We start from the raw sequence: 23719 nt of genomic DNA on the forward strand, positions 1-23719 counted from the left end.
CATACTTTTTTACATGCGTGGGGCCATTCAGCATCCTGGGAAAGCCTGAAGATGAAATTCTTCTTCCCTTGTTGCTTTTGATTGTCTCTTCTGCAGTGCAGGAGCTATGAATTATATTCTTGTATCAGTGGCACGCTTGCCTTTTCTTACTGAATTGAATGCTGCAATACCAGCAGCATTCTGCAGTCTTATTTCTTTGGTATCTTTCAAGCTTGGATTGTCTATCCTATTTTAAATAGCTCTGTAGACCAGACTTGTCTAAATAATTACAGTAATTACACAGCAGACAACAGATGACTGGCATTTCACCTAGAGGTGTTTCCTCGGGAGTTGGTGAATGTGAACTTATTTTTTTAAGATTAACTACTCTAGAACTAGGCTTGGAGTGCAGTACTGAGTTAATATATAAACTAAGTCTATTCTTGTCCATGAGGACATGCTACCCAAACCTATATGGTTGTATATGCTATTATTATTGAAAGGGCTCAGGCTGGGGGGAGACAAATGTTTTCTCTTTTCCAGCAAACTATGCCTTCTGGGTGTTTTGTGTGGAAATAAGCTTTTCTTCTATCTATGGTTTTCATGACCAGTGTGAAAGGATTTTTGTAAATGGGGCATCCACTTTAGTATATGCATCCACAGTATATCATCCACTTCAGTATATGCAAGATTCCCACTGGACTAGATTCATGCTACTGCTACCACTGCCAGTTTAGTCAGTTGGCTCATTGACATCAGAGGTAGCTTTTCATGAAAGACAAAACTCTGATGGAGGTGTTAGTGGTGCTAGCACTGTTCAAAATAATGGGACTCTTATGTATCTAGAGACTGCAAATCTTGACTTGGAACTAGTCTTTAAACTCTTAGATTGACTGATGTGAAGTGATCCAGTGGTGAAAGCTGATCACCAAATAGATAAAACTTTTTACAGTGCTTCTGGAATGGAAAGGCTGGAGTTGCAGTACAGTGTGTGCAAGCTATCTGTGAGCTGGGAAGGTGATACGTGGGCAACTGGGCTGTTGAACTTGGAGTGGTCATGTTTTGTAAGGAGCCTGCAGTGCTGCTAATAGAGTACCCTGTTGTATGGATCGGATCTTAGTGCTGGAAGAGTAACTGCATTACTGAGTGTGCTGCAGCAAAGGAAAAGCAGGGGATATTTGTGCTGTAATTGAAGAACTGTGAACAGTTGCTATTGAACCATGTGAAGCAGCACATATTGGAGGAATAATTGCCATTCAGACATAAACTATACAGTATATGGGTTGCATGCTTGCTTCATAATACTTTTAATGTCCCCTTGGTTGCTGCCTTCCCTTTTTCTTCCTGCATATGCATACCTTTCTGGAATGGTGAATAATTAGTGCAATTTTTCAGTGAGAGAATATCATGGTATAACCCCAGCCAGCAACCAAGCCCCACACAGCTGCTCACTCACTTCCCCCACGGTGGCATGGCAGAGAGAATTGGAAGAGTAGAAGTAAGAAAACTTGTGGGTTGAGATTAAGGCAGCTTAATATGTAAAGCAAAAGCTGTGCATGCAAGCAAAGCAAATCAAGGAATTCATTCGTTACTTCCCATCAGCAGGCAGGTGTTCAGCCATTTCCAGGAAAGCAGGGCTCTGTCATGCCTAATGGTTACCTGGGAAGACAAATGCCATCACTCTGAATGTCCCCCCTTTGCTCCTTTTTCCCCCAGCTGCATATGCTAAGCATGATGTCATATGTTATGGAATATCCCTTGGGTCAGTTGGGGTCAGCTGTCCCGGCTGTGTCCCCTCTCAGCTTCTTGAGCACCCCCAGCCTTCTTGCTGGTGGGGTGGGGTGGGAGGCAGAAAAGGCTTTGACGCTGTGTAAACACTGTTCAGTGGTAACAAAAACATCCCCGTGTTATCGACACTGTTTTCAGCACAAATCCCAAACAAAGCCCCATACTAGCTGTTATGGAGAAAATTAACTCTGCCCCAGCCAAAAGCAGCACAGAGAGCAAGCTGCCTGGAGGTTATAAATTCTCTCCTTTCTTCATTTCCTAGTGGGAATGAGGCAGGAGATGGTGTTCCTGCCTGGATGGGTCCAGGTCACTTACTACGTCTCATTCTGTATATCTGGCCCTGTAAATGGTTAGGAGAAGGCAGCAATAAGAAATGTGGTCTCAGGCCCTCTACCTACAGTATGGCATTGCTGGCATGGCTCTTTAGGCTCTGTGTCTGTGTGGCACAGGAACACAGCGGTGCTGTTGTTGGTATATAGCAGCTCCCAGCTTGCTGTAGGAGTGGGGATTTGGCTGTAGCGCTCTCTGACCAGAAAAGATATGTGCCATGTCATCAGCCAGCTTGACCTGGGGAAGGAAAAACAGAGTGGAGAACACTGCCTGTGCAGATTGTTGGTCTCTGTTAGCTGGTCCAGCCTTGACAAAACCCAGGAGCAGAGACAGATAGGAAGGTGTCTTCATAGATGTATTATCAGGAAAAAAACTTTCTTCCAGGAGATGGCACATTTCCACTGGATTTGTGCCAGCACAGCTGTGTTGGCAGGGAGGCTCCAGCCCCCTGGCTGAGAGGGAAATTCTGTGTTTCACCCTTCATTCATCCAGCGATGAAACCAGACCTTTCCTGGAAAACTCCAGAAAGGTAAAAAAGGTATGACAGGAAGCATTCCTCTAAATGGTAACTAGCTGTGGCTGCCAGTTGGTACTCACCTAGCATACCTTTAAATGTTATTACCTGTTATTTTACCTGTTTTATCAATGGTTGGGGAGCTGGGGAGGGGAGAAGAGAGTAATGTTAAGTGTGAAACTTATCTGGTTCTGGAGGGGGAACGTGAAAGAGACAGTGCTCTCAGTGAGGGAACAATGTGTTTTGCAGTCCAGAGATTTGCTTGTAATTACATAAAACTTAAAGCATAAACATTGTTAAGTTGAACGAGAGCTTGCTTTACTGTTATTGAACTTCAATTTTGTTGTGTGTGAAGAAAACACTAAATATTTTTGAATTCTAGAAGTGTCCTCACTGTTCTGGGGAGGATTGGAGAGAGGTAATTTAGCAGTTTCTAAGAGTATCTGTCTTTAAGACGAAAATGTATTTTTGTTGATCCCTGGTTTGCATGACCTAGTTAAGTAGTTCAGTTTCTTAGAGCTCTGCAGAGACTTAATAATAACCTTGCGTTGTAATTAGCAGCTAATTTCAAAGAAATACCAAGCTTCAACCAATGTATTGCTGTTGATTTGCTCAGTGAACTGATAGCAAAGGTAAGTAAATAATCTGCTGTGCCAGCTTCTGTCCTGTTTGCCTGATGTGCTGCCCAGCAGTTACTTAAGCATATTATAGGGAGGTAAATAAATTGGACCATCCTTCTTTCAGGTGACATGTCTGACAACTAGCTGTTTTCTTGTTGTCTCTCATGTATTTTCTTTCTTGACAGCAGCTCACCGGATAGAGTTGATGTGCTGCTTTTAACACAAGTCTAGTGTCTGTTGTTATGCCAGGAAGTCAGTGATGCATTATCTCTTGAAATTCTGTTATTCTTAAATTCTCATTGCTGTATCAATTCTTTCTTATACTGTTTTTTGTTGGTTTGTTTTTTTTTTTTACTGTAAAGGTGGGCCACATTCTCATGGGATTTGTTAAGGAAGCAGTTAAGTATAACATGTCATTTTAAAAACAAATGTACATCATATCTGTTCTTAATTGCACAATATATAAGAACACTCAGTTCAACCACATACACAAGTGTGGGGTTTGCATTGACTGTTTTAACAGGAGGTTCTGGAAACTTGGACTTTCTCCCTGGTAATGGTATTTGAAGGTGAAAGTATAGCTGTATGTTTACGAAAGTTGGCAGAAAAATTTCTTTTTCAATAACAGCGGCTATATTCTTGCATGCTCCCTCCCTCCCATTTTTGCACTACTGAAAATGGATGATTGAAATTGGAGTCAGTGTAAACCACAACAGTCTTAATGAAAAATGTGAAAAATATTTTTAACAGTTCTGCCAGGCAGCTTTAAACTCTGCTTAAGGGAAATCTCAGGCGATGCTCTGCAGAACCTGCAGAGACTAGCAACCATCTTGCAGTCTTAATGCAGTTCCTTCAGGAGGTTGCCCAAAGGTAGTGTTAGGACTTTATCTACACACAGCATTCATGAAGAGAAGCATCCCTGGCTAATATACTGTATACGTCAGGTATATGCACTCTTCTTACAAGGAGAACAGCAATGCCTGAGATTTTGTCTGCATGAAACAGAAAGTTCAAAATCATGTTGTTGCCAAATGTGTCTGGTGTGTTTGTATTTTCTGCCTGTCACTGGAGCATGGCAGCATCTCTTGCACAAACATCACTATTGTGACAAGCTGATTAATGGATAAGTGCTTTCTAAATGTGTCCACTTGGCTGCACTGTAGATTTATAAATGTTACCTTAAAAATATTCCTCTCCTGGCTTGTTTCCTAAATAAGTACTTCACCTGAGCTTGAAAAACTTTCAATTTTTTGGGGATGTTTCCAAAGTTTTGGCATCAGGTCTTCTGTGAGAACACGACTTGGAAAATTGTCCTGAACATAGTGTAAAGGTCTACAGCTTACATCCTCTGCCAGATTTTCCTATCTACTCTTATATAACATGTTGAATGCAGGAATTGTAAAGTTAAATGGTTTTGTTGGTCTGTCTGCGTGTCATGTTCAGCATAGGTTTTGGGCAAAAGCATTTTTTTGGTGCTGAACCAGCTCTGGGGTTAGGGCAGGGGGGGTGTGTGCTGAGTAAAGCCACAGGGACTGGCACTCCATCCTGCCAGGGCTTACTTCCCTGGGGTGCCACCTCTGGCCCTGGGTGCATGCATTATCTGGGCAGGAGCCATGGGAGACCCTCCCACCCAGCCAAAATGGTTGCAGAGGAGAGTTCTGCACTACGGTCCTGGCTTTCCAGCAGGCCCAGCTGCTCCAGTGTCCACCCTGGCTGGGTGGTGGGCTATGGGGACAAGTGAGGCAAAGCCAGTGAGACTTGTGCGCTGTGGGGACATTAAGGATGGGTAAAAGGAGGTGGAGAAGCCTACTTGCTTTGTGACGGTTGTGCAGGCTTTCCCTAGTCTCCATCCTTTTTCTCCCTCTTGATGGTTTTCTGCAAAATCTATCATGTTGTGTGAGATGTGGCTGATCTCCAGTAGTCTCATAATGCTACGACCTCGTCTGTGGTACAGGAAAATTAAAACAAGAGCAATGCACTGTCATGGCTCTCTAGTATGATCTCTACTGATGGGTTCCCAGGCAAAGATCTGGACTCCACCTGATTTGAAAATTGGTTTGATTTGTTAAGTGCTAACAGTTCTACTTGTTTCATATCTCTAGCATTGAATATTGTAAATTGGGAATTACATTTCAGTAGAGTCCCTTCTTAGGATAGCAGAGCATAGCTACCAATTTGTGGACTCCTTCATTCACATATTATCTATTATTATTACATATTGCTCCATCAAACACAGTATTAGCTTTAAAGATCATGCATAGAGGAACAGTGTTTAGTAATGCATAGCATTAACAAACAGCATTACTTGGCAGCTTGACCACCCAGCTTATAATAAAGGCTTTGGCTTTCACATCAGTGAGATCTTTGTATTGCTGCCAGCACGCTTTCCACAACACTGCTTCATGGTTGTGTAAAACTTCTGAGAGGAGAAGACTTATAGAAATAACAGGCTACACCATTGTGCAACAAGATTATATGCTGCTAATCATAGATGAAGTGCTAAGTACTGGCCAAGTCATCAAAGCGATTGAGATTGATGTGTGGGTGAATGGATGGCTGCATGTTTAACTTCTGCCTTGTGTTCTTTGGTGTAACATTGTCTTAGCTGTTGAGCCTGAGTACTTTCACTAATACTTGCTGTGTTAAGCTACTGCCAGTTTTGACTAAGCACCAGTCACAACAAGGAGCAGAAACTTTCTAAACTTGTTCTTCCTTAGCTATCTGGGATACATCTGCCAAATTCCTTAAAAGAATTCTTAAATGATGCTTCCAGCTGTCTGGTACCCATAGATTACCTGGATTTATACCTCCAAAATGTGCTTGATCATGATTTGAGAGTTTTTACAAATATATTAATTCAAAAAGGCTCCTTTTATAAAATTAAATAGCTTCTTCTCTATTTTATAGATGTATAGCACTTTTCTCCCTTTTCTTGTGCATATTAATGATGTTGACTTAAAATACATCTTAGTTTTTGCAATAGAGTCAAAGACCTTGCAGCATGTGTCTGTATATCTAGGCAAAACAGTGGCTTGACTTAAAGCCAACAATAAAAAACCCACTTTCTTCTGTCTGGAAGATCAGGAGTCTGTTTTACAAAATAGTCTGGAGCATTCAGGAAATTTACAGGTGAGGTCATGCAGACCCTATTGCTACCCTGAGAACAACCAGAGTCTATGACAATTTTATCTTCCACCCCACTGGTCTTATTATCAGTGAGCATCAACACCTTTTATATTAGACAGAGAGCATTAACATCTTTAATATTACAGAGCTATGCAGCAGAAAACAATAGCTTGCTATTTATTGTACAGCTTAAAAATAGCAGTAACGTACATTTAGTTATGTGCTGTATGTGCACTTCAGTTTAACTGTACAAGAGACTGTTTAGGGCATTTGTTTAAACAAAGTTTAGCTGCTGAGACTTTGCTGTGGGTTTTTTTGTTGCTGATAGTTAGTGTTCAAACTGACAAGCAGCACTAAGAGGTTGATAAGCTTGTTTCCAAGGCTGACTGAGGTGTTGGTAGTAGTGTCAGGCAACTGCAGCTGCTGTTGTCTGAAACACCACAGTTTCACCTTGTTTTTCAGAAGGTTTCTGCATGCCTTGGATGAGGTCACTGCATGACTGCAAAAGAGCAATGAGTGAGAAGCAGTAAAGTTCTAGGATCCTAATTTTTAGACTTCCAGGCAATAAGGGAATCTGTAGATCTGCTACAAAAATGTGGAATGAGAGCTGAGAACAAACAAAGATGCAGCAGTGATCCAAAAACAGCAGCAAGTGTACTAAGAGCTGCCCTCCAGGGTTAGGGGGTTTGCTGACTTTTAGACCTCTGCCTATGAGGTCATTAGTGCCTGGCTTCAACCTTTGATCTTTCTACAATTCTGGAAGCTCTCTTCAGTATTTTCCAACACAAGGCCAAATTTGTGAGATTACAATGAGGCCATTGTACTAAACATCCCACATATGGATGCAGCACAGAAGACTCAGAGAAGTGGCTTATGTTGCAAGAATGCAACAATTTTACAATGTATATTCATCTCAAAACAGCCTTTATTAAGTGAATAAGGCCTTATTGTTTTTGTTCAAACAGAGCTTTTTTGCAGAGGGGAAGATGCACCTCAAGACAAGATGAGGGATGGATAATCTAAGCTCCCCTGTGACACATTAGGCAGAGAGGAGGGGGATGTTTGTCAAGTCAAAAGTGTTGGAGAGCAAAGCTCTTGGGAGAGAATGAGGAGCAGCAACATGAGACTACAAAAACTTGGGGCCATCAACACTGGACTGTGTCATAAGTGTAATGAAACTTTGACATCTTTGCTGTAACTCCCAATAACATTATGCCTGGAAAAACACTAGAGTTGGTAAATTCTGCACAATGGATTAATTGGAGACTTGACTACTTGAAATTACTGGTATCTCAGGGAGAAGTGGGTCCTCTGGTTCAGGACAGGAGATCCTTAAGAAGGGTTCACCTGTTTAATTTTTAGGAAACATTTGTTTTTCCCCTTGGTATTTGGGTGAGTTATGTAGTAGGGTCTTTAGTGGTTTCTTGTGATTGCCATGCATGACTACCTTCCCTGTTGATTTTTATAGGTCAGATTCTTGGCCATTTGGGGTTCTCACTGACCATTCAGGAACATAACTCTAGATTTGGGAGTACCATGTACAGACTGGAAACACCACAGCTTTCCCGGTGTCTTTGGGGTTGTTCTGGTTGGTGGAGTGGGGCCAACCTGGGAGCTCTAGCCTCTTTCCCTAGGCTGTGAAAGAAAAGGACTTGGAAATATCTGCATCGCCTGATTACCCAAGGCTGCTTTCTTACATATATGCTAACAGATTGCCCCCTTCCTACTTCTAAGGAAATGCCTGATTTTTCTTAGCTTTGCTTGTATTGTACCACCACTGACAATCTGGACTATGGCTCTAGTAAACTAACGGTTCCCAGGAGCACAGCTTTCAAACTACTTAGAGCAGTTTCTTTCTTGTTTGCTACAGGAGTAGTTACTTGCTTTTGGTTACCAGTTTGCTGTGCTAGTGCTTACCGCCTCTCACTGAAGCACAGACATCTTGTTAGTGTTGCAGTACCTCTTTGTCTTCCTCCTCATCTGTATCTAGTTTAGCTGGGCTCCCCACTCCCGTGTTGCTCAGGGAGCCTGCCCAGGAATAGTGGGTTAAGCACTGAGTCATGGAAGCAGGAGTTGCGTGCGCTGCACTGGCAGGGTCACAGAGCACGTTGGGACTGACTCCAGGACAGACTCACTCAAGCTCACTCTTGCCTCTCAGGCTTACCCACGGGCAGGCTCTGTCTTGTCCCACATACCAGCGCACGGGCTCGCATGGGGTTACAGAGGAGAGTCCCAGGATGTCTGTGCTGTGAACAAAGATGTAACCGTGGATGTTACTGAAATCTTTTGAAGGTCTCAGAGGCTGGAACGGCTGTGTTGTGAAATCCATTTCAACCAGTTCAGTTCAGTGACTTTACTTTTTTTTTTTTTTCAATTTTTTAAGGATAAAAAACAAAGGGAACTATTAGATCATCTGTCATGGTCACTACCTGACACAGCCTAGCTGCCAACTTACTTAGCAAACAAAAATGACAAAATGTGTAATAAACTATAATTAGAAGGAACCTAGGACTAGTGTAGGCATTAATAACCATATAGAGTATCACATTGTAATCAGGGGATGGTGTCTAAAATGCTACTGTTTAAAATAACAACAAAACAAGAGAAAAATCTTCGTGTTTTCTTTGGGATCCATGCCAAAGATTTCTCTATTTGGAAAATATGTGCTTTTCCGTTATTAAAAAAGGAGCATGACAGCACAGCTAGGCTTCCTGTTAAGATTTGATATCTTCCTACAGGGTCAGTAGGCACAGAGTATTTACCAGGAAATGACTGAAAATCTTTCTGAAATATTGCAGATACCCTGTCCAGGGCCAGCTGCCTCTGACAGTTGTGGTAGTGGTAGACCTCTAGTAGAGTCCAGTAATTTGGGATTTATTTCATTTAGTGGCAGCTCTCCTTTTGAGCTCAAGGAGCTGGATCAGTAACTTACTGCTGTCAGTCAGAGCACTTAATTTTACGTCCTGTATCTTGCTGTGTTCAGTCTGAAGAGTGGAACTATTAATTTTGTGTTGTTATTTAAGCACTATTACTTAAGCAGCATATCACATTGCCTGGCATGGCATTAAAAAGTTGAAGTTCTTCAATAAAGTAAGGAACCTGCAGCCCTGTGAACTTGGCTTGTCTCGCTGCAGCATTGCTGGGCAGCTATGTGTGCTTATCCTTGGCTGTACTAGGCTTGCTCTGTGTGGGTTTGCGGAAACAAATAGCCATTCCACGGGGATCAAACTTCTTGTGGAAATTGACTGCTCTGTTGCAGTGACTGTCAGTTTTGTTCAGGAATAGAGGAGGCCCATGGAGCTGAGTATGGTAAAGGTCTAGTCCCTTTGCTGTTTGGGAATAGTTTTGCACACGCATGTTGTTAAAAGCTGGTTGTGGTATACAGAGTCCTCATTAGAGCTCAATCAGCATGCCTTAACTGTTCCATTCAGAACAGGTAAAGCGAGGTGGGACGCTGGAAACCAAGAGTGGGCAGAATGTTCCTTCTGCAGGAAGAAGCATGCCTGTTGCTCTTAAAACCCAGTAACTTGCATTACTGAGCCCAGCTAGTCTGCTGGGTGTGTGGGGATTTGGAGCGATGGAGTCACTGGAGGTGGCATTTCTCTTCCTTTATAATTTTCCACTGCTTAGCAGCGCAAAGGCACTTCCCCATATCCTGAAGCTGGCTGGGATCCCGCAGACATCATAGTGCTGTGTTTGTGCCACACAGGGCAAACCTGCCCAAGCAACCATAAAGGCATCCCAGTAGTTTGAATCAGTAATGAACCAGTGCTGAGGCATTCCTGCGCAGGGTGGGGTGAGGCAGGGTAAGGCAGGTGGATATGGGACATGGCCCAGGTGCTCAGCCTGATACCCGATAACCCTCCCAGCATCACTGCTGCTCACCCTTGCACAGGGTGCAGGCAGCTTCAGTTAGCCCATCTGCTCCTCTGGCCTTGTATGGCCCATTTCCACCACCTCATGCCTTGCTTCTTGTATACCTGAGGTTGGACCTCTGTTGATAACTGAGGCTGTGCTACTGGATCCAGGGCATACTGAGAAAGCTTTAATAAATCCCTACAGGAAGTCAAATTATGTGAGGATGTTAGATAATCCAGCTATTTTCTATTTCTCTCCTGGTCAAATTAATCCTTGCCAACTAATACCTCAGGTGTGTGGTCACATAAGCCTGGCAGAGGCTGGCACTGTGGCTGAGAGAGGCAGTCCTGCTGCCCCTGGTTATTCTCCCCTCTGCTGTTCTGACCCCTTCGTGTGCTGGTGTGAGTGTACTTGTGGTAAACTGTGCATACTTTCGTGTGGCTTAAATAGTGAAACAACAGCATTGGTGCCTTTAAGTAGCACATTTTCGTGTGTGGTTGGCACACCTTAAACCTTACACGAAGTAAACCTTAAGGTGTGTCTCCGAAGCAAAGCAAGGCAGTTGTGTGGCCTGAGGTGTAGGACTTTGGTTTGAGAAATGTTGCAAAATTTTTGAGGGTGAGGCAAGGAAAAATGGAGAATTGGCCTTTTTTCCCCCCACTGCTTTTCCCTGTGACTTGGGAATACAGGTTTGAGCTGTAAGGGTTGTTTTGAAGATTTCAACTCTAGGCTCTTTAAATCCCACTCTTAATGCACTTTGTGTCTCTGGAGTGACAGAACTGAGGATGGATTTTTCTTTCAGTAAGGCAAGTGCAAACTCCTTCTAAGCAAGGAAGACATTTTAATACTCAGAAGCATTTTTTTCTGTAACTGAAATGCTGCATCTCTTGCACCTCTAGTATTTGTACCCTTCCTTGGGTTGCTTCCAGGGGCATGCAGAAAAGAAGTATTTAACAGCAAGGAGACTGTAATGGACTCAGGAAGGTCTGGAAAGAAAACCAGCTCTGTAAAAATTTAAATGATCTCTTTCTTTTCCATGTTTTTTGTTCTTTTTACAAGATGATGGCAGAGAGTGGCTTGCTAGACTTCTGTTTCAGCTGCATGTAATATATTCCAGAGTAGCAGAAGACACAAAAGCCATTATACTGAAGGTGTAAATTAGCTTGTACTCAGGACTGTTGCCAGATCAGAGGACAGTGTGTGAAGCATACCAAATGATAGAGCTGGGTATGTGGCAATGACAATCAGTTCAGAGAGAAGCTGCCACCTTTTTGCTCCAGCAGTATAAGAATTGGCAAGGAGAGAAAGTGCCCCATCTTGGATCTATTGATGAGGAGAAGAGAAAAGGGAGCTAAATTAGCATTTAGTGTCTCTAGCTGCCAAAATGTCTTGGGCTGCAGTGACTGCAAGGCTGTGTATTCCCAGCACCATGTTTCTGGAGCCCAAGGAGGCTGGGGAGGAGCTGGGAAGCACCCGCCGTGGTGTACTCCCAGACTGGCAGTGTGTGAAGACAGGAGGTGGCCGCCAAGTGGTAACGTCTGCTGGGTGGTTGAAGCATCCGACCCATCTGTGGAAAGCTGCCTGGGGTGTGTATGGAGCTAAAATGACTGAGAGTTCTGGTTTAAACTTCAGCTTCCATATCTGTACCAAGATTAAAGGAAAGACAAGAAGTGCAGGTTGGGCATGCTTAAATGTAGGAAGCAAAATTGCTCTTCAGCTGAGCAATATCTTAATCTTATCCCAGACAGAACAACCTGCAAGCTATTGGCACAGAAATGCACCACCTCCAGATGTATAAGACCAGCAGCCAATTGAACAAGGCTAAATTGCCTTGTCTAGAGTTTGTGAGTTTTTATCCACACTCTGACATTGTACTTTATTAGAAAGTAAGAAACAGAAGCATCAGAACGGTGTGAAACACTGCAGTATGGGAGCTGCAGCTAAAACAAGGCTTAGATAACTACTGTGTTGTCCATGAGTGACTGGCAGATGAAATTCAGGTATTCCCAGGAAGGCTTTATTTTGTGTGTTTTGAAGACAGAAATATAAAATCTTTGCAACAAGAAAAGTCTGCTTCCCTTTGTAATAATTTATCTTTTTAAAATTTCATTATCCTGACATCTAGGAATCAGTTAGGGCCTCTAGTCACATTGTACTTGGTGCTGGACAGATGCAAGGAGGTGTAGGCCATCAGTAAATAGCTGTTGATGTGTAGTTACTTTAATGGATTTGCAAAGCTGCATTGCCCATTTTAAATTTTTGTTTCTTTTGCAATAGTTTACCAGAGGTTTCATATTAAATAGCCAGCTATATTTAATCTGTTTTCAAAAGCTGCTTGGTGGATCTTGTTTTGGTGCAAGCTGGTCTCATTTAGAATCTTTGTCGATGGGTGTGTGTAGCAATAAGCTGTCCTTAAGATGCTGGAGTGTGTATTAGTAGATTATTATCCTTAGAGTTGTTATGTGGATTTTTAGGTATGCTTTAATGTCTTGCTCCTTCTTCCCTGGAAGACTGATTTTTAAGTAGCAAAGCTGTTTAAAGCTTTTTAAGTTTTGGGTTTTCTTCTTTTTTTTTTTTAAAAAGACTGTATGCACTTTTATCTCTTAACCAGTGTTCACCTAAGCTGTTAGTAACTGTTTGCTCTTACAGTTTAAAATAAAGCCTTTGTGATAGTGACTCGTTCCACAATGTTCAGCTGCGACTCTGGTGCTAATTTATTCAGTTAATCATTAAAAGAATAGTATGGCTGACCAGTGACAAAGCAGAGTTTGAGACTGAAAGAAAGCTGCTGCACAGGCTTAAGGTGGAAACTGATGTAGAAATAATAGCGATAGACCACCAGCTGGGTAAGAGCTGGCTTTCATGTCTGTTTACGTCTGGATGTAGAGAGAGAGAATAGTTTGGGAAGAGGAAGAAAAGTACTTCCTAAATCTCTACATGGTATGAACTCAGTCTAACCTATTTACTACGATATCCAACAGAATCCATTTAATGTAATGCATTCTTATTTACCTGCACGTGCTTAAAAATTAGTGTTTCTAACACAAGCACATTGTTCTGACCTTCAGCGTTAACATTAATTGCATTTCCCAGTATCCACACTCTGAATCACAACTGAAAGACCTTTGATTTATAATGATGTTAAGCATCTATTTCTGTTTCCTGGTTTGTGTTTTTTTCCTGTAATAACTAAAAAGTTCGTAATATTTAACATAGCTACATTTAGTAGTGATAGCATAGGATTAATCCTGCTGAACAACAGTGAATACCGGAAGAAACCTCCATCATGTAAGAAGTACGATTTTGTGGCTAAGGCCATAGGGGATCTAGGTAGATGAATTGTGATTGTCTCTTTTGCAGCTGAGTTAGGCAAGTATTTAGTATGGTCTAAAAAAAAAGCCACTTCCTTTTTCTTTGCCTCAAGTCTCCAAAAGCTGAATGTGGTGGATCTTATGCTTGACTGTCTGTTCAGACTGAGTGTGCTCCAGTCTGGTATCAGTTGGAGTATCATCATGTTCTCCAGTACAACTGAGAGTGTTTAGCTTAATGGGGGAAATCAGAAACCATTTTGGTACGGACAGTAAGGTTGTTCAGAACCAGCCTATGCAATGCAACAGACAGACTTTTGCAGCCATTTAATCTGATTTAATCTGAAAGATGAATTAGGGATGGTTACCAGAGGAAAGCATTGGGGACCAGCCTGGGAAAACTATCAAACATTCTCTTTTCCTGGGCAGTTCAACTTTTGTTCCTCACCTTCTATATTTAATGCAGTTTCCATGATTCAGCAAGCTCAGCATTGAGAAAAGTGCCAGACTGATGTCTATAGGCAGCCCTGTCTTCTATGTCCCTTCCCTGTGTCTGCTATCCATAAGTGTGACCCTGCTTTACAGAGGTTAAAAGTACCTCTTCCTGCACATGCTATCTTTGCATCCTTTTTCCCCGGTTCATTCTGTGTTGCACATTTATAATGTGTGGCCTGGTGCTACTTGTGAACTCGCTGCATGGTGCCCTCCCTAGAGACCCCAGCTGATGCAGTATGCCAAGGCCACTGGCAGCCAGCTCCATCTCACTGCCTGGGTTATCATTCCCAACTGACCCATGTCCCAAGCAGTCAATGCATTTCTGATTAAGTGTTTTGTGGTTGAAGAGTTCACGTGCTGTGCTTAGCTATTCATAGGGAAGAAGGCCTGGGGATGTCATGCCTTATTTTATTACCTGGATTACAGAAACAGCAGTAATATGGGAATGGTCATGGGATGAAAAGGCTTAAATGGGTGCTTTCTCCAGGAATTGCCAGCAGCAGATTGGGGGAGGCACATAAAGTAAGGGAACTAGAGATTGCCACTTGTGTTCTCCAGTCTGAAGCAATCAGCAGCTGCAAGAGATTGGGGGTGAGACATTGCACATGAACTGCTAAGTATTACTAACCACTGACCAACTTACCCTCCAAAATGTGTCTAATCACTTTTTGAAAGCATTTATACTGTTGACGCAGGATACCATGGAAGCTTAGAAGCTTAGAAATTTAAGTATTCTTTACATGAAAAAATCCTTTTTAAGTTCTGCCACCTGGTAAGAATTAGTAGTAGTGAGTGAAATAATTTATGAGAGACCAAGTAGTAATTTCCTACACGTTTTCTCTTTTAGACTGCCATCTTGTCCCTTGACCATCTTGGGAAGAAGAGAGGCGAATTTTACTTCTGGCCCTACAGGTAGTGATGGGAGGCACTGGGGAAAGACAGCCCTCAGCTCTGTATGCCATCAAAAAATTAGCTTTCTAACTGCAACATAGTCATGATAAGTAACTGTTGGAGAGTACCAACAATTTGACTTCACTCCAGAAGGTCCCATATATGCAAGAGATGTAGGGTCAAGGAAAGCTGACACAAGGTAGTCATAAAGCAGCTATTTATTAGTGAGCATAAGCATTATTAGGGATAACACCGTATCCTGTGTGTAGGATATATCCTACATTAGTGATGCTTTATATTTTCTCAGCCATAAGAATGCCAGCTGTTACTATCTCTGTTTCACAGTCGTAGACTGGTGGGACAATCATAGTTTGATCCATTGGGGTGAAGAACCCTAAAGGACCCACAATACCTGCATCCTAACCATTATAGTCCCTTCATTAATAAACTCATGGAAATGGAATATTCCTCCAGGTATCCACTTTACGAGAACAGGGATGTTTGCACATATTTTGGACTATATTTACAAAAATGTTTCTAATACAGAGACATCTGCTTTTACTCCTGAAAAAAATGGAATGCCTGAATTAGCTTTGATACCATGAGCTCCTAATAACAGTTCCAGAAGAACACCCTTATTAAATAAGAGATGTAAAAAAATATTATTTGAGGTTAAGTAAAATTTGCACTTGTACTTCCTTTGTGGTCCAGAGAAGGAAGTGGTGGTCATATTCTGAGAGAAAGTCTTGAAGCACAGGTTACCTCATTGCCCTGTATTTTGATTCAGAAGGGAAGGACAGGATTCTTGAAGGAATGGAAGCAGTTATTGGGAAGTTTATAGGGAAAAGTCTTAACAATTGCTTCAGTGTTTTCCCATCATTCATAAATGACATGAGCCTGTCTGCATTGAATGAAATATACCCATGCAACCTTACCAAAAGAAAAGCTGGAAGTGAAGTCCTGTGAATGTTTGCCTTCCAGGGGCTGTTTCTTATGAAGCAGAACAATTTGCCTCCCTCAATTATACAGTTTGTTTGAAGAAAGCAGTGGGTTACTTGCTGAGCAACTTGTCACTCTCAGTAAGCTGCCTCAGCCCTGTGGCACCTGGGCACTCACTCTCTGCAAGCTGGGATGTAGTACACTTGACTTGCTACAAGCTGTACCTTGCACCTTAACAGTTCAGATGAGGAAGCCCTTCCTTAATTAGTACGTGAGGCTTTTAGTTAGCAACTGCCAGTTGCCCCTTCCCCTCTGAGAAGGGGAAGGTCTTTTGGTCAGCTCTACAGAGGAGACAGACAACTGCTGCTGTCTCCTGACATGACAAGCCCAAGTGGGAATGGCTTGAAGGAGGAGCAGGCACACTGTAAGGAAATCTGATGCCCTTGGCATAACATAATCTGGCATTAGTATATAGCTTTAAAAATTATTCTACAGGGGGGAGAACAATACTATCACAAAGTAGTTGTTGCAGCATTTCTGCCAAACTTAGCTTTTCAGCAGCAAAATTAATTTAAGGAATCCTTTCCTTAAACTCTTTTTTTCTTCTGATTTACGCTTCAGCCACAATCAAACTTCTGCTTGGTTTTTAGTTTGAGTCAGACTTCTTCTTTTTCTAAATAACAACATTGCTAATCTGGGAATAGCAGTACTACTGTACCCCCCAGTTCCTCTCTTCTGCATGAACTCTTATTGCCCTCCCTTGCATAGTGCTGCTGCCCCCACAGCAAGAGTTTCAGGTGCAGCTACAGCCTGTGAAGCAATAGCCTGCTGTCACACCTGTCTAAACACAGCTGATGCCTACCTGCTGTGATAGCACCTCCAAGTCCTGGATCACTTTGGAGTAGCTACTGGGGATACCTACGTGAAGCTGACTTCCTTGTTTGAGAGGGGAAGACAGTCTAGGGGGTTATATTCTGCTGGTTTGGGTTGCTGTCCTGCAACACTGAGTAAGAGCTGTGCTTTTCCTTTATGTTTCTAGCTGTGGTACATTCTGGAAATCTACAAGTACAGCCTCTGCACTTTGGCTTTGGTCTCTGTGTCAGAACTCCATCTCATCCCATAGTTAGGCACGTGAGCTGGGAGAGCAGTGCAAGATGAGAATCTGCCACGCTGGGTGAATGTAGTAGAAATTTAGGATACCTTGAGTTGCCCTGGAATGAAATGAGAGCTTGTTTTTGCTAAAGATAATACTGTTTTGTTTGTTGCATTTGTGTTGTCTGAACCTGGAGAACTAGAAGTAGTTCCTTCAGACCCTTGTTCTTCCTTGCTGGTTAGCATAGTGAAAATATCTTAATGTTTTATAAGACAACTATATGACAGTATGGACCTTAGGATAGGATATAATACATGAAAATGCTGAGTCCCTTCTATGGATGTGAGCATTATAAAATTTGGGAGTACTTGATGTAAGGCTTTGAGGTTTGCACTTTAATGCTATGGTATATTGATAGGATATTAGTATCTATTTCTTTTACCTTCAGGTAGCCAGGAAGTGATGCTGTCATATTTGCATGAATCCTGTAGTAACAGAAAATGTTCTAGTATGCCTTTTGGAAGCTAATGAAAAGTGTCCATAGCACCCTTGGCTGGAACTGTGGTCTCATTTGAGCAAAGGCTGGGGTCACTGAGCCAGCACAGTTAGATTTATTGGCTAACCAGCTAGCTTGCAGACAAACTGCTTTTGTTTTTAATGAGAAATGTCACATTATTAGCACTGTTTTGATGCAGAGGAGTCAGAATTGCTGAGCTTGTTTCAAATTTTCCCTTGGTTCTCTCTTTTTTTATTTTTGGCTTTTTAAAAAAATAAATATGTAATAGTGACTGCATGATGAAAGTGCTTACTCTACTCATGGCATAAGAACTCTTTTCCTGTGCTGTGTGTGCATTTTGAATATGATCCAGAGTCCAGGAGTGATTCATGATGCCTTTCTAACAGGCACCTGACTCACATATATCATGATGAATCAGCTTCCTAGGCCTGGCGGATGCTGTTCTGCAAAAGAAATGTTCTTTGGGCATGGTACACCATGCAAGCACATGTTCCTAGTCTCTTTCTTTCTGTGCTCATCTCATCAGTTACTCAGCCTGTAAATCCACATCTAAACTGTCTTATTGTTTATGCAAATTAACATTTCAGAAAACCAGTATTTTGCCATTGATTCAACATATCGTATGAATAGAAATTCTTGGGCTGCTTTTACAGAGCCTCAGGGTGTTTTATTCTTTCCCTTGTGACACGTTACTACTAGCAGCCTCAGTGGTAGCTTTGTCTGTGCATCAGAATGGCTCTGCAAAGGAGAGATTTGCAAGCGGAAGTATTGCAATATAAATAAGACTTTCTGAAGCTTCACTTTCAGCTTGAACATAGTAGGATGAAGTAGAAACGGAACAGGAAAATTTAGCTTAGGAAAAGCTACCCATGTTTTGGAGGGTCTTGTAAGATTAAGCTGACTTGACTCTTAAAATACTTTAATTAAGATCTTCATTAACCTCTGTGTGTTTGGAAGATAGAGAATGATTTCTCTTCTCTCTCCATTGGCGCAAGGAGAATTTGTGTCTGTTTGCCTTGAGCTATACGCCTGACATTGCCATAATGTCATTATTATAAGAATGAAATATGTGACAAAACCTACTTAAGAAAAATGACCATGGGCAGATGACCTTTTGAGAAATGTGGACTAGGCACAATTTTCTGTTTGCAGATGCACTTCTTGAAATTGACAGTGATTATCACAGGACATGATTTCTTAACAAGGAAATAAATAAATAAAAATTAAAATTGTATTACTTCTTTGAAAATGAAGTCAAGCATACGTACTGTTCTGGTTAAGAACAAGTACACTTTTTAGCTCTCAAGATTTTTGTAGGTGCTTTGTTCATAACAACAAATACTATACAGGCATATGTTAACTAATGCTCATTATGTCATGTGCTTTGATTTTGGGTGTCTGCTTTTGTCATGAAGCATGACACCTGCAGTACTAGTCTTCAAAGTGTGCAATATACAGAAACATATACAAAACATGCAATGTATATACTTCAGTGTTAATAATAGAGCTGATTGTATTGCTTGAAATTAAGGTTGTGTGGCACTTCTCTGTAAGAGATCACTTTCCAGATGCTTATAACTTTACCAAATGTTAATCTTTTCAACTGATATTTTCTGTTTTATTTGTTCCTGAGGTTGCACATTATTCTGCACATTTATGCACATTTATATATGCATAAATTTTAGGGGAATTGTTTTTCTGAATATGGCTTATATTGGTTCCATATAATGGAATTTAGATTTTTATTTATTTTTTTTAAGACTTAGGAAATCACATCTGAAGAAATTGTGTTAAAAGAACATATGTTAAATGCAGAGTGAAGCATGTTGAGGAAATGCCAGTATTAAATTTTCCTGTGTAACTTGCGTTCAGTAGTTTAGATGGAGTGAATGACAGAGGCATCAGCTACATACTTACCGTAGAGGACAGAAAAAAATACTGAATGCTCAAATGAAGGAGTGTTATGAAGATAACAATGCTCCAATAATGTAATTAGAGTCTTACAGCCTAATAAGTATGCACCCGAGGTTACACATATAACTTTCTCTGGGGGTGTCTGCAGTCTAATAAACTTTTTTCAGTGAGGCATTTTATTAGACATAATAAACCTAAATGAACATAATTACTTTACTGGTTCAGCTTTTGGGGTTCTGTAGAAATGTGAATAAGGAACAGCTTTCATTGTCATTTTGTATGTACTATGCAGTGCAATTAGTCCTTGCTGGTATATAAACCTGAAACAATTGCTTGGATATAGTGAAATATTTTCTATTTCTCTCTCCGTTGTAACTCATACTGAAGGTTCTGACTTTTTAATGTTGTTCTATTAATATGTAATTACCAGTAAGGTGTCCTGTACTGGATTTTATACTATATTTACATAATGAAAGTAGCTTTTCTATACTCCATTGCTGTTATACTTGCAACAAAAGATGAAAGTGATTGATTCATAGTTAAAAGACTGCATTTACATTGAAATATAACCCGGAATATTCTGTTGACTTAGAAATGGGAAAGAATGAGTGGTTTATATACATTTATCAAGTGTATAATAACTTAGAATTCTTGAACATCATGGTACGATTTCTGTACCATAAACATGGTATGAAGAGCTGTCTTTTCACCTGCTGAAGATCTGAATGCAGATAATGTATTTGTAGTTAGGTACTATTACTAGAGTGATAGTTCGGAAAATACTACATCTTTGCAACTTTGCTTCATCAGCTACCAGTTTTGAATGCACTTAGTGGCAGAGGAGGCCACTGTTGTAGCAGTGGTCCACAGTCTGTTTGCAGCAGACTGCCTGGTTTAGGCACCTGAGTCTCTCTGCTTTCAAAGCCGGAGTGGTACCTGTGTCATTGCTTCTGCTTTTTTTTTCTTCCCTGAGCCTTCATTTTTTCACACGAGAACTGAAGCATGAGAATGTCTAGGCTTTTGGTGAACTTGTAGGTTCTAAATCCATGTGATTTTTTAGATCTTTGTTTATAAAGTTGTTTAATTATGAATAAAGAAAAAGAATTGTTAACAGTCAGCTGTAGTTGTGCCTACATGCATGGAGGAAACTGCCCATTAGCAAGGTCAGACTCTCCTGATCAGGAAAATAAGATTCAGCAAAAAGCAGCATGCAATAAGCAGGATCAGCTGCTGTGACTGCCAGAAGCAGAAGCTCCTTAAACAGAGTTTAAAGTTCATGTGTCAGTGAGTGGAGTAAGAGTGGGAGTCAGATCCTCAGTTCTCAATAGCTAAAATGTCTATTGAGCACATCACATCCGTTAATGTGAGAACATAACTGAGGAGAATATTGGAGGGGGCTGGAATAAATCTTTTAAGCCACTTTCATGGTTTCCCTCCAGCAGCCTCCTGATACAGTGAAATGCAGGAGAGAGATCCACATGAGGTGGTTCACCTTGCTTATAGGAAACTTACTGCCCTACTGGAAACAGCAAGGAGTGTGGTACACATCCCATTAATACCATCCACAGTACATGCAATTCTCCCTTTAAATTTTGTAGCTAATTCAGGAACACTTCCAGTGATGACAGGTGGTGGAGACAGAACAGCACTAATGGCCTTGCAAACATCCAGGACATCTGTGTTACCCCTAAACTTTAACCATATTTGGACAGATGGCTAACAGATCTCTGACAGTATGAGCTGTTGGTTGCCACAGGGTTGCTGAGCCATTATCAATCCACTTCTGATCATTGCTAATGTATGTGAGGTAAACCCCTCATACAGCCTCATGAAAATGTCTTGTCTTATTTGAAAGTTTTGGGCATAGTGCATGTTGCTGTGTGTCCGTTTGCAGCATGGATGTGCAAGCACAGCTTGTTTCTGTATCCTCTCTCAGTTGCTCTGAACACAAGCTGTATCTCTGTTCTTGGACTAGCATTTGAGGGTTGTCAACCTTACATGGTAGCTGCTTGTGCAGAAGCAAGGAAAAGAAATACTGGCTTCATAAAAAGTAGCAGTGCTTGGTTCTGGTAATTAGGGACAGTAGGATTGATTTCCCTAATGCATAGCAGCTTATACCATGTAGCTGTAGCCTCTTGCCAGGAAATTAATTTTGCAGACGTGGACCATTTCTTCTTGTGATTGCAAGAATAAACAGACAAGTTGTCCTGTAACAGCCTGTGAGTGTGCTTAGGTGGTAGTGCAGTGTCTTGTGGAGCTACAAAATGGGATATGATTGCAGTGAGCTGTAGAGCTTGTCATGGCTGGTGCCCATAGTGCAGCCCAGCAAGGTGAAATGATACTCTACTGGCAAGGGGAAACGCAGGTGCTTATCTTATGGCTAGTGTGCAGTACTGATGGTGTTAGAAATGCTTTAGGAATTAGAAATGCTTTTTGTGGGTTTAGGAGATCTTAAAAATAAGACAAAAAGCTTTTCTCTTTCTCCCCACCCAATGTGAACTTGCACTTTATCTGCAGTGGAGTCTGAAATCCAACATCCTACTGTATTGTGTTTCCCTATAGACAAACAACTTCCTTATCGGTCTTGATAAGAGTCAAATAACCTCCTGTATTTAAAAGGCAATGTTCACAACTGGCTTATAATTTCAAAGCCAAGATCTTATTTCCTATGAAAACTATAATGCTATATCAGCTGAAATTATTATTGGAAGGCACAGCAGTAATCTGCTTCCACTGAGGATGATATGTTCCAGAGTGAAATTTTATTTAATGTTCCAAAGATGTCAGCTGCATAGCAGGCATTGTAACTTGCAGGAGGAGTTTGAGTGTAACAGCTGATACGTTTTTGAGAGTCACATACATCCTTTAAAGGTGATAAAATTATCATTTTAATAACTTACTGCAGTAATAGCCCCCCCTTTTTTTTTTTTGTTTGGCCTGGATGTTGTGCAGACATCACAGCTGCTGTGATAGTCATCAAGTGGTGAGTAATGAATGCAGTGCAGCAGAAGTGGGCCCTGCCCAGATGGTGGCACAGAAAGCTGGAACTCCTCCCATACAAGCTCTGACCACACCTGGCCCTCTCTGCCTTTCCCAGAAGGATCTCTATAGGTTGTCAAGGCTTGAGTCATTTCAGTTTATGAGTTTATGACATGGATCTGTTGGCTCATGTTTTTTCTGGGTCTGCCTGCTGTGTCTGGTAACATTTTTGACTCACGAGTGTATATCAAATATACATAGAACGGTTATGCACTGGTTTTAGGGTAGTGACAAGCTTAATATGGCTTCATGATTTTGCCTAAAAGAAACTGTCTGTGCAATTTTTTCATGGAAAACAAACAACCTACAGCTGGAAGGACAAAACAACTACACTCTATTTCTGCAACACATCACGGAGGGAGGGTTGTACAAAACTTCTTGTGTAAACCAGTAACGTTATTTTGATGAATTTGAGTTGTATTGTAAAGAATCGTCTTGGTAATCCACACCACATCAGCCTGGCTCTGTGTGTAGTGAATGGTAATGCTGGACCAGAAGGGAGTGTGGCTGAGTGGTGCTATGATGGTTTTTGGCTAGAAATTGTTGGGGCAGGAGGTCTGTTGATGCAGTCAAGGGCAGTATGACTATTTAACTTGCAGTTTGATCAGTTACAAATGGAAATGCTGTAGTACCTCCTGGACTCTTTTTTCCCACAGTGCCTTCAAAATAACAGTTGTCAGGACTGCATTAGTGCTTCTTTGTTTTACACTTTCCAAGACTACAGCGGAGTTGCTCCAACTTTGCTCTGCAACAGCAGAGTGGCAAATGTGGCCTGATCGGTTAGTGGATGATGTTTGAGTGTGGGGTTGTATCATTACAAGTTTCTGAAAACAGACACGGTGAACTATTTTTTCAAGGTTGGGTAGCCTGTTTTAGCTGGTAGCACATTGACCCAACATGGTCCTTGGACAATGTTATTACTTTATCTGGCTTGGCTTATTCAGGACTGTAAATGGCTCATTTGGTAGGATTTTTTTTTCCCCTCTGTTGCCTCAGCTTTTTGCAGGCACTGAGAACACTACTAGAACAGGCCTTGGCAACTCTGTTTTAGGGCAGTATTTTCTATTCATGGCAATTTCTAACTAATTCAGCAAAAGCAACAGGGTTGGACCTGAGTTAGAAAGCATCAGTAGCGAGTTTACTGCTGTGCCACAAGCCAGTTTGTGAATCCAAACCTAGGGAAGCAGTAACAGCTATCACAGCTTGTCTGGACCAACAGTGACTCTAACTCATAGGCAAAGAGTCAAATGTACATGGCACTGCCTTTTCCCCACACCTCCCCTCTTCTCCCCTGGTAGCTTTCTCTCC

At 41.4% G+C, this 23719-nt stretch overlaps 1 long non-coding RNA gene across 2 annotated transcripts in view; it reads left to right on the forward strand.

Moving 5' to 3' along the window:
- The window catches only part of LOC135313379 (uncharacterized), a 92015-nt gene that overhangs the window by 6312 nt on the left and 61984 nt on the right, over nt 1-23719 (forward strand). The window contains exon 2 of one of the 2 annotated variants that reach the window (XR_010373010.1): nt 14866-14930. The exons of the other annotated variant lie outside the window; for it this stretch is intronic. This is a non-coding gene — a long non-coding RNA (uncharacterized LOC135313379). The remainder of the gene's footprint in view (nt 1-14865; nt 14931-23719) is intronic. 2 annotated transcript variants of the gene reach the window in all.

The sequence above is a fragment of the Phalacrocorax carbo genome, chromosome 5, assembly GCF_963921805.1.
Source record: "Phalacrocorax carbo chromosome 5, bPhaCar2.1, whole genome shotgun sequence".
In the NCBI taxonomy this organism is placed as follows: domain Eukaryota; kingdom Metazoa; phylum Chordata; class Aves; order Suliformes; family Phalacrocoracidae; genus Phalacrocorax; species Phalacrocorax carbo.